Raw genomic sequence first — 11,530 nt, 5'->3', positions numbered from 1 at the left:
TTTCCAGCTGGACGCATACTTTCCAACGACCATTGATAACAACAACAACAAAAAAGTTAGTTTCTAATGTTAATATACTTTCCTCTTGGGATGGGGAGATAATTAAGCTAATGAAAAGCAAATCTGTACTTTGGATATAGTACATAAGAAAATGACCAATAGTAAATAAGCCTTTGCTTCTGACATAAGAACCTTGAAGGAATCAGATTTGTGAAATTGCTTTTTTTTTAATTTTAATTTTTTTTTTACTTGTTGATGGGACTTTATTTTATTTTATTTATTTACTTAGATGTGGTGCTGAGAATTGAGCTCAGTGCCTCACATGTGCTGAGCAAGTACTCTACCACTGAGCCACAACCCCAGCCCTTTTAATTTTTTTTTGTATATGTAAATGGACAAGAATGCCTTTATTTTATTTGTTTATTTTTATGTGGTGCTGAGGATCAAACCAAGTGCCTCACGCAAGCTAGGCAAGCACTCTGCCACTGAGCTACAGCCCCGGCCCAGAAATTGCTTTTTCCAATAGTCACTTCCTCCAACAAAAACATGTAAGCTGAAGGAAAAGGAAGGACTGTTCAGGTGTTTCAGATGCCAATCCGGGGGTAGGGATGCTGTTAGTTCATACAACCCCTGGAGGCTTACTCCATTCTGCACTTTCTCCTGGAGAACTCAACTCAGTCAAATCGTGCAAACAAACAATTGAACACTCCACCAGCCATATAAATCCTTAGGAAAGATAACCAGGCCCTGAGAGAATACTACTTGAAATTGTAGACCAAAGGAGGGTAGGATTAGTTCTTTATTCATTCCCTGCAAACAAATAGGCCTTTGCACCAAAAGCCTGAGTATAGAGTGTGGATAGCAGTTAGAACTTAGATAAGTTATTCTCCAAGGCCACATATCCCATATGATATCCTTTCCCATTTATTCTTAGAGCTAATTTGGAAGCCTCCTATATATATATATAAAAGGAAGAACTAATGTAAATAAGAGACATCAAGGAAGATTTTATTGAATAGGTGATATTTGAATTTGCACTTGGGGTGGATAGAATACAGATAAATAGAAAATGTGGGGTCAGGACTGAACATGAGAGGCAGAGAAATAGGATGAAAAACAAGGGAGTGTGACAAGGAAAAATAAAATGATATGACAGATGTTTTGATTAGTAACTTATGTCTGTTACGTACTAGTTCAGTTCTTATAAGTTATTTAACCGTCCTGAGGCTCAGTTTCCTCATCTGTCAAACAAGAGACTTATTCACTTCTTCAGTGACATATACTGAACATGAAAGATTTGCTTCTAGGTATATAAAGATGAGGCAATAAGGCTTTTGACCTTAAAGTGGTGTTCAGCTCACAGGAAAGAACAGCATACAGACAAACGAGTACAAGAGATCGTATGTACAGAGTGGTTTGGGTGAAATAACATCTAAATCTTCCTGAGGGCTTCTAGTGAAGATGGCTCCTGACCTTAGGCTTCATTCATCCTTCCTTCCATCCATCCTAAATATATTTTATTAAGCATGTCCTGTGTTCCAAATTCTATTCTAAGCACTAGGGATAGAGTAACAGACAAAATACAAAGTCCAAAGTCTCTGTATTAGTAGATCTTATATTCTACTAAGGAAGTGCACAAATTAGATGAGTGAAATAGATAATATGTTTAACATTGATAAGAATTGAAGAGAAAAAGTAATGCACAGAAATGAGCTATAAAAATTTTGCAGTATGGATTGTTGGCATTTTAGAATTTGGTCAGAAATGGCCTTACTAAGAAGTTCTGTGATTTTTTTTATTTGAAACCTGCTGGAAATGAGAGATCCTCCCCTACCTATGAGAGATGGTAGGAGGTAGGACTATACTGAGTAGGAACTTGTTTAGTAGACAATAGTGTGTGCCTTGGGGAGATAGTTGGGGAAAGGAAGAGACTATTCTAAAAACAGAAGACAGTGAAAGAGAGCACTACAAATAGGAAACTATGAGTAGTTTGGAATTGCTGGAGTATGAAATGCAGGTCAGGGGAGAGGGAAATGGCAGGAAGAGATTCATTCAACCAACAATTTGACACAAATACTACTTAACAGACTTTGTGTAAGAAGCCACAAAAGGCCTTCTATACAAAGGTTTTCTTCTATTTTCTTTTTCTATATGTTATGAAAGATAATTGTACTTGAAAGCAACCTATACCTTTAGCATCTTTTATAGCATTTTTAATACTATGTAGGCAGAATTTTTGAAATTGAGTTTACATGCTGTGAAAGCTGTCTTCTGCCCTCAAGTAACAGGCCTGGCAGGGAGGTTCCATCCTACCTCTCTAATCTTTCCTTTTTTCTCTCCCTCATCCTTCTGTGGAGCAACCAATACTATCATCTGTTTGCCTCCTGCAGATATCTACCCAAATCTGCACCCCTCAAATGTCAGCTTCTACCCCCAAGCGATTGTCAAAGAATTTTTCCAACAAAGAGAGCTTTCCATATAAGAAGATTTTTATATATACTTCCTCAAGAAAAATATTTGCAGCCTCTTGCACATTTTGCTACAACTTCTGAGGGTCTTACGGCATTGGGATGAGGTAGAAAAGTGTGGGGGGGGTGTGAGTAGAGAATTAATTGAGATCAAAAGATGAAGATCAGTTTGGCTGTAGTTTATTTAGGCCAATTGGACCAACTCCACTTACAGGCTAGTCCCAGTTTCCTAAATACTTCCTGGAAATTTCTAAAGCTCCTTTGCTGATAATTAAATTTCTGGGTCTAGTAAGGTGTTTGGATTGTCCCACCCTTCCCCCATCCCACTTCCCAAGTGTCCCTAGTTCAAATTCCGTAACCCTCAGTTTCCGAAGTTTACTAAAAAGAAGGCAGGATCCCCAACATAGGGGTTTGACCCTTTTGTTTACCCTTAGAATCAGAGCCAACCTCTTGACCTTTCATCAAATAGCCCTTTGACTGCTTTAAATTCAGGGTGTATATAATCTTTCCTGCTTATTTTAAAAGGGACATACTTTTCTTTTCCTCTTCTTCTTCTCCCCCTTCCTAACCTAGGGGGTGGGGAACAAGATTATATTCACAGGAAGAAAAGATCTAGGAAGTGACTATCTCTCAAATCAACAAGTGAATTTTGACACACTAGCAGGGCCAGCTGGGATCCTTGGTCAGGGCATACCTGGAATGTAGCCTTTGAATAGCTTCTTTAAAAGCCATCTGTTTTTCCTGCTGGGGACAATCACAGCCTCTGGGACAGGAGTCCCCTGTGTTTCTCCTTTGCTAGCAAAGCAATAAAACTTCTTTTTCTTTTTTCTCAAAACTGTGTCCTCATTTTTACATTGGCATGAATTGGCATCAGGGCAAAAACCAAGGTTTCAGTAATAGATACAGTCTATCAAAAAGCATCTGTCTTCACAAGAGCCAGAACATGTCATTTTCCTTCTCAGATGCCACCAACAAGTAGGACTGTGGGTTTGGTTATTTTATTATTTTTTACTTATTTATTATTTAGTTGACACTTAAAATTGTACATATTTGGGGGTACCATGTGATGTTCCCATGTTTGGGTATTGTATAATGTTCAAATCAAAGTAAGTGTATTTATCCTCTCAAGCAGTAGTCATTTCTTGGGAGTGAAAACATACAAAATTCTTCTCATTGTTTTGAAACATGCAACCCATTATCATTTTCTGTAGTCAACCTTCTGTACAGTGGCACCAGAAATTATTTCTCCTACTGTTATTATCAGGGTGTCTAGTTGGGGTCCAGGTCCTTGGTGTTCCTAACAAAGAATTGATCAAGACGTGCACTATTTAGCAGGCAAAGGACAGTGATTTATTGACTCTTATATGCTGAGCTGTGAGATGTTCTCTTCCCTATATGGACCTGATTGAACACCATACTCCATTTGCCCCCAATGCTTACTTTATGATACCTGATTAGAATAATGTCCAATTCCCCTATTGGTCATTTTAAAATACCTTACCTGTGGCAGGAGTTGTCATGGTGATAAGTCCTCAGTGATGGGAATTGTCATGGTAATGGGACTTATAAAAGTAGATAAGACTCTCTGTCTTGTTATCTAGGGGTATCCTTCTTATACCCTGACTCTGCCATCTTGGTGACCCTGAACTCCTACCTAACACTACCTGTTATTTAACACCCATTGACCAGCCTTTCTCCAGTTTTACCTTCCCCTACTTTCTGCAGCCTCTAGTACCGCTGTAATCTCAGCTTTGATGAAGTCAATTTTTTTTATATTCCACCTAGGAGTGAGATAACATGGTACTTGTCTTTCTGCATCTGACTTGGTTTAACAGAACAACCTCTAGTTCCATCCATGTTGTTGTAAATGGTAGCATTTCATTATTTTTATGGCTGAATAAAATTTCTTTGTGCATTTATATGCCAGATTTTCTTTATCCATCCTCAGTTGATGAACATTAGGTTGTTTCCATCTCTTGGCTATTGTGAATAGTATTGCAGTGCACAAGGGAGTACATTTCTCTTTGACATGTGGATTTCATTTTCTTTGGATATACACCCAGTACTGGGATCACTGGATCCTGTGGTAGCTCTATTTTTTATTTTTGGAGGAGCTTCCATATACTGCTTTCCACATACTAATTTGCATCCCCATGAACAATGTGTAAATGTATCCTTTTTCCCACATCTTTACCTGCACTTAGCTTTTGACTTTCTAACTGAAGTAAGGAGATTTTGCTTTGCATTTCCCTGATGATGTTGGGTAATTTTTTCCCACATATCTGACATTTGTATATTTTCTTTTGAGAAATGTTTCTTCAGATCTTTTGCACATTAGTAGTAGTAGTATTTTTTAACAAATATTTCTTTTATTATATACACTATCTTTTCATTCTGTTGATTATTCCTTTTCTGTGCAGAAGTTTTTTTAGCTTGATGAAATCCTATTTGTCTACTCTTTGTTTTTGTTTTCTGTGTTTTTCAAATCTTATACCCCCACCCCCACACCAAATCCTTCTCCTTCCAATGTTTTGAAATGGTTCTCCTATATTTTCTTCTTATAGTTTCATATTTTCAGGTCTTATATTTAAGTCTTTAATCCATTTGAATTGACTTTTTTTTTTTAATATGATGAGAATGATCTAGTTCCATTCTGCTATGTGGGATTTCTAATTTTCCTAGGACCACTTTGTGAAGAGACTGGCCTTTCCCCAATGCATGTTCTTAATGCAGCTAATCAGTTGTTTGTAGATGGGTAAGTTTACTTCTAAATTCTATCTGTCTCATTGATTAGTTATGTAGTTTTTATTAGGGCAGCTTTGTAGTATATTTTGAAATACTGCCTGCTGCTTTGTTCTTTTTGCTTAAGATAACCTTGGCTATTTGCTTTTGGGGGGTTCTATAGAAATTTTAGGATTTTTTTGAATTCTGTGAAAAATGTTTTAAATATTTCGATGAATATTACATTAAATCTGTTAATCTCTTTGGGTGGTATGAACACTTTTAACAATATTGATTCTTCTAATTCATGATTATGCCTTTCCATTTTTTGATGTCACCTTTGATTTCTTGTATTAATATATTTTAATTTTTTGTGTGGGGGGGTACCAGGGCTTGAACTCAGGGGCACTCAACCACTGAGCCACAGCCTCAGCCCTATTTTGTATTTTATTTAAAGACAGGGTCTTACTGAGTTGCTTAGTGCCTCACTTTTGCTGAGGCTGGCTTTGAACTCACAATCTTCCTGTCTCAGCCTCCAGAGCTTCTGGGATTACAGGCATGCTCCACTGCGCCCTGCTTATTTTATAGTTTGTTTTTTTTTTTTTTTTTGTGGTGCTGGGGATTGAACCCAGAGCCTTGTGCATTCAAGAGAAGCACTCTACCAACTGAGCTATATCCCCAGTCCTAATTTATAGTTTTTATTGTAGAACTATTTCATATCTTTGGAAAATTTATTTCAGTTTATTTTCTACCTATTGTAAATGGGATTGTTTCCCTGATTTCTTTTTCAGATAATTTACTATTGGCATATAGAAGTGCTACTGATATTTGTATGTTAATTTTATATCCTGCAACTTTACCGAATTTGTTTACTAGTTCTAATTTGTTTTTTTTTTTTGTGTGTGTGTGTGTGTGTATGTATGTGTGGAGTCTTTTGTATCCTGTCATCAGCAAACAGTGGCAATTTGACTCCTGCCTTCCTTTAACTATTTGAATTTCCTTTATTTCTTTTGCCTATTGCTTTGGCTCAGACTTCCAGTAATATGCTGAATTAAAGTAATGAAAAAAATAGTGAAAGTGGTTATCCTTGTCTTTTTTTTTTTTTTTTTTTTTGGTCTTTTTGGGGGTCTTTTTCCAGAACTTAAAGGGAAAAATTTCAACTTTTGCTCACTCAGTAAGATGTTGGCTGTGGGCTTGTTATGTAACAGCCTTAATTATATTATGGTGTTTCTTCTACACCTAATTTGTTCAGCATTTTTATCATAAAGGGAAGTTAAATTTTAGCATATACTTTTCTGCATCTATTTAGACGATCATGTGGTTTTTGTCCTTTATTTTTTTGATGTGGTGTATCACATTTATTGATTTGCATATGTTGAATCATTTTGGACTCTTGTATATATTCATGTGTGTCTATATATAATTTCTATTTCTTCATGATTCAATCTTGGTAAGGTATATATGTCTAGGAACTTGTCTATTTTTCTAGGTTACCAAATTTGTTGTGTATATAAATTCCAAAGTTTCAAAATGTTTCTAGTGTCCGCTAGATTCCAGGAGCAATTATGTGAGATGTTACTGTTTTCCTATTTAAGGCCTAGCTTCCTAATTAGGTAGTCACAGTTTAGAAGTAATGGCTTTTCTTAAAGTTCCCAGGGCTCTTTTAGTCATGGTCAAGGGGTTTTGGTAGGTAGATATTTAAACTTGGGTAGCTGATTTGTGTGTGTGTGTGTGTGTGTATGTGTGTGTGTGTGTGTATGGTGCTGGGGATTGAACCCAGGACCTTGTGATGTGAGGCAAGCACTCTACCAACTGAGCTATATCCCCAGCCCCAGGTAGCTGAATTTTATCTCCTGCACTGCCAACTCTGCACTTAGAGGTTCCTTCACCTCTAACTCTAAATAGTCCTCTAAGTTTTTCCTCCCCTTGAATAACTTTTTTAAGAACAAGGAGTGGAGAGAATTTCTCAGGTTTTCATAGGAAGTTATGAACTTCTATAATTTCTTGCTTTAAGTTTCTCCCATACCAACTTGATCCAACAAGCATGATTTTTTTCAAGTGGCTTCTCAACAGCAATGTGGAATGGTTTGTTGCTAAAGCCTCTTAAAATTTCACACAAATGCAAAGGTCATTTCTCCTTCCAATTATAACATTGTCAAAAACCTGACTTACAAATCCAGACAGTTTACCACACTGCCAAATAGTTAGGCATTTAGTTACCCACAGTACCCCAAGAGATGCATTGGTAGCTTAAAGATCAAAAAAATTCCTGATTCTGAATCAGAGAAACAATTATTTTCTTCATCCCAACTGCAACACCTCTAATATTTTAGGGTGATACAAAATTCTTTTTCTGTGTTACCTAAAATGTCTACACAGTAGGTTTCTTATGGAATGTGGTATTCAGTAAGGGTCATAGTAGGCAATCTCAAATTCATAGTCTAATCTGTAAGGGACCTTGTCTCAGTAAAAGCAGCTGTCACGTTAAGAACTTTTAATCAGTCCAGTAAAGAGTTGAATTGTGCCTTCCCCCACCCCTCCAAAAAAAGATACATTTAAGTCCTAACCTCAGGAATCTTTGTATATGTAACAAGGATTTCAATATGAAATCATCTTGGGCTTACAGTGAACAATAAATCCAATGAAACACGTCCTCATAAGAACAAGAATAGACACACAGAAATGTACAGAGAAGGCATTATGAAGACCGAGACAGAGATTGGAGTTATGCAATCAAAAGCCCAGGAATTCCTGGACCACCAGAAGCCAAAGAGTCAAGGAAGGACTCTTCCTTGGAACCTTCAGAGGAAGCACAGCCCTGCTCCACCTCATTTGGAATTTTAGCTTCTAAAACATAAAAAAATAATATATATATTGAACCACCTATTTTGTAGTACTTTGTTATGGCAGCACTAAAACACTAATGAAAATTCAAATATTCTTATTTATTACCTTGAAAAACATTTATGGAACATTTATCATGTACAAGACAGACAAAGTGAAAGTCCTTGTTTTCATGAATCCTGTAATTTGATAGGGATGGAGATAGGAAAGAGAAAATAAGCAAAATAAATAAAAATATAATTTCTTTTTCTGTTTTTATAGCAGTGCTGGGGATTGAAGCCAGGGCCTTGCTCATGCTAGGCAAGTACTCTATCTCTGAGCTATTCCTCCACTCTCTTGAACAAGATAATTTCTTATGGTAATAGGGACCACGAAGACGGTGATTTGAGAGAATACTGGGGTGTTTAGGGACTTCTTTAAATTAAGTGGTCAGGGAGGAAAGTCACTGAGGAGATAACATTTGAGCTGAAACTTGAATACAGAGAAAGAGCCAGTGATGTGAAGATCTGTCAGTGGGAAGAGTGTTGCATGCAGATGTTACAGCAAGTGCAAGGACCTGCAGGTAGGATTCACTTGTGTCTGAGGAAGAGGAAGGAGGCCAGTGGCTCAAGAATGGTGAGACAGGAAAAAGTGGTACTAAATGCAAGGAGCTCAGAGCATGACAGAGGTCAGATTTTGTGCAGCCTTGTAAACCACAGTAAATAATTATTTGAGATGCAATGGGAAGCCCTTGGAAGGCTTGGAAGGAAAAATGATCTGATCTATATTTTTAAATGAACTCTACTGCTGCCATATTGGAGTTAATTGAAGGGATATGGAGGATTTGTATTGCATCGACTTAGCCGAAGACATCAACTGATCCTGTGGGACATACCCTCAACAGTGTTGGAGGATTACAGGTAGTGTGAGACTGGCTGAGTTTTCCGTTCATCCTCATAGATTCTGGTTTATTCTTACAGATTCAGATGGTGCTTGTATAAGTGCCAGCCCCAGGCTCTGACTCCAGACATGTGCTGTTAATCAGCTCCTAAGTTGTATAAGGTCAAACCCCTATAATAAATTCATATAGACGTTAATTTGTATACTTATATATTTATATAATTATTTATATAGTTATGTAAATATTCAAACATTTATATAAACATTTAATATAAAATATATTTTATATAATATATACATGTTTATATATTTAAATATATTATATATGAAATATGTGATGTAGACAAATTTTTTGTGTATAAAATGTGTGATTTATATGTACTTGTTACACATATTTTTATATATGTGTGTGTGTCTATCTTCTACCTTCATCCTTTGTGGTTCTGCTTCTCAGATTGTAAGCTGTTGAAAGAGAAACAAAGGTGAAAGCAGATACACTTGATAAGAGGCCATTACTCTTTAGTTCTGAACCACAGATCCAGAGATGTTGTCATGGAGATGGGAGAAGCATACCAATTTCAGAAATATTCTGGAGGTTGTACTCATCAGTGTTGCTCTGAGAAATAGAAATAGAACCAATAAGGTAAGAGGGTGTGTGTGTGTGTGTGTGTGTGTGTGTGTGGTGTATGTGGGGGGGTGGAGAAAGATTTATATGAGGAATTGATTCATGCAAGTATAGAGGCTGAGAAGTTCCAAAATTTATTGTTGGTGAGCTAAAGAACCAGGAAAGCTGCTTGTATAATTCTAGTCTGAGTCTAAAGGCCTGCAAACTGGCAGAACTGAAGGCATAAATTTTATTCTGAAAGTCACAGGTTCAATACCCAAAAAGAGCTGTTGTTCCAGTCTGAATGTGATAATAAGAAAAGACTAATTTCCACACTCAAAAAGTCAGGCAGAAGGAGTTTCCTCTTATTATCAAAAAGATCAGGCTTTTTGTTTTATTCAGACCATTAACTGATTAGATAGGGCCTGCCTACATTAGGAAGGGAAATCTGCTTTACTCAGTTTATCTACCTGTTAAGATGTTAATTTCATTCAGAAACATTCTCACAGACACATCCCACATAATGTTTACCCAAACTTCTGGGCACCTCACGGCCCAGTCAAGTTAACACACAAAATTAACCATGATAGAGACAGAGCTTACAAAAAGGTATAGATGTATATTGGATGCAGGGTTGTCTTCCTTCCAATTGTACCAGTCCTCACACTTAGAAGAACCTCAAAGTTGATTTAATGCTCTGTTACAGTCTTGAAATTCTTAATAGTTTTTCAACAAGAGGCCCTGAGTTTTCATTTTTCACTGAGCCCTACCAATTATGTAACTGGTTTACAAGGCTGCACAAAATCTGACCCCTGCCACACTCTGAGCTCCTTGCATTTGGTACCACCTTTTCCTGTCTCACCATTCTTGAGCCACTGGCTTCCTTCCTCTTCCTCAGACACAAGTGAATCCTGCCTGCAGGTCGTTGCACTGAATGTGAGGAGTGAGGAAAAAAAATCTCAAATATTACACCAAGGTTTTTGGCTTAAACAACTGACTGAATGGTATTCCATTTGAAGGTATAGCTCAGGGGAGAAGTCAAGAATTCTGATTTTAATATGTCAATGAAGAATTGCCTCTTAGACACTGTGGTAATACATTTATTGATAGCCTCTTCAGGATTCATTTCCCTTTTTCTAACTAAACCCACCCAGTTTTCTAACTTCATGTTTAGAGTTTGATTGATTCTAATTTCAACCATACACAAACTGTCCTGGCATAGAAGGCCCTGTTCTATAGGGGAAAGGTAATATAGTAAACTAGACAGGCTGATAAGTAATCTTTGAATTCCCGTTGACTCCAGATTAAAGGGAAAAAAATTAGACACTTAACAAGCTGGGCAGGATCTACAGAGATTTACCCAAAAAGTTTATCAAACAGGGTTGATAATTCTTTAATCTATTATGAGAGAAACTATGCATTTCCCCAAATGTCTGCTTTTGCCACCTTTCTACATAAAAGACTTTCCAATTTTAAGCTGGACAAATAGTTTCCTGGTAGAAAGACTGTATTGATCAGCCTTTAATATAGGTAAATACAACCATGTGATTATATTCTGTTTAATGGTCTATCAGGGCTAGTGGTATGTGAAATCTGTATATATCCTTAAAGTAAGGAGAAATACAATTCCTCCTAACTTTCTCCTTCCAGATGGTTAGATAGTGTATATATTGATATGTGTGGTAGTCAGCTTTTCATTGCTGTGGCCAAGGTGCCTGACAGAATCAACTTAAAGGAAAAAAGTTTACTTTGGGCTCAAGGGTTCAAAGGTCTCAGTCCATGGTTGGCCAACTTCATTGCTCTGGGCCTGAAGTAAGATAAAACATCATGGCAGAAGAGAGTAGCAAGGGAAAAGTTCTCAGCTTATGCAGTTGGGAAGGAAATAAAGGGAGAGAGAAAGGAAGGGGCCAGGGACAGATATAGTCCAAGGCCATGCTCCCAGTGATCTACTTCCTCCAGGCATACCTCACCTGCCACAGTTACCACCAGTGGTTCTTTCAAATTATTAATTCAT

The sequence above is a fragment of the Marmota marmota genome, unplaced genomic scaffold, assembly GCF_001458135.2.
Source record: "Marmota marmota marmota unplaced genomic scaffold, marMar, whole genome shotgun sequence".
In the NCBI taxonomy this organism is placed as follows: Eukaryota; Metazoa; Chordata; class Mammalia; order Rodentia; family Sciuridae; genus Marmota; species Marmota marmota.
The sequence above is the reverse complement of the archived record's forward strand: the minus strand, read 5'-3'. Positions refer to the sequence as shown.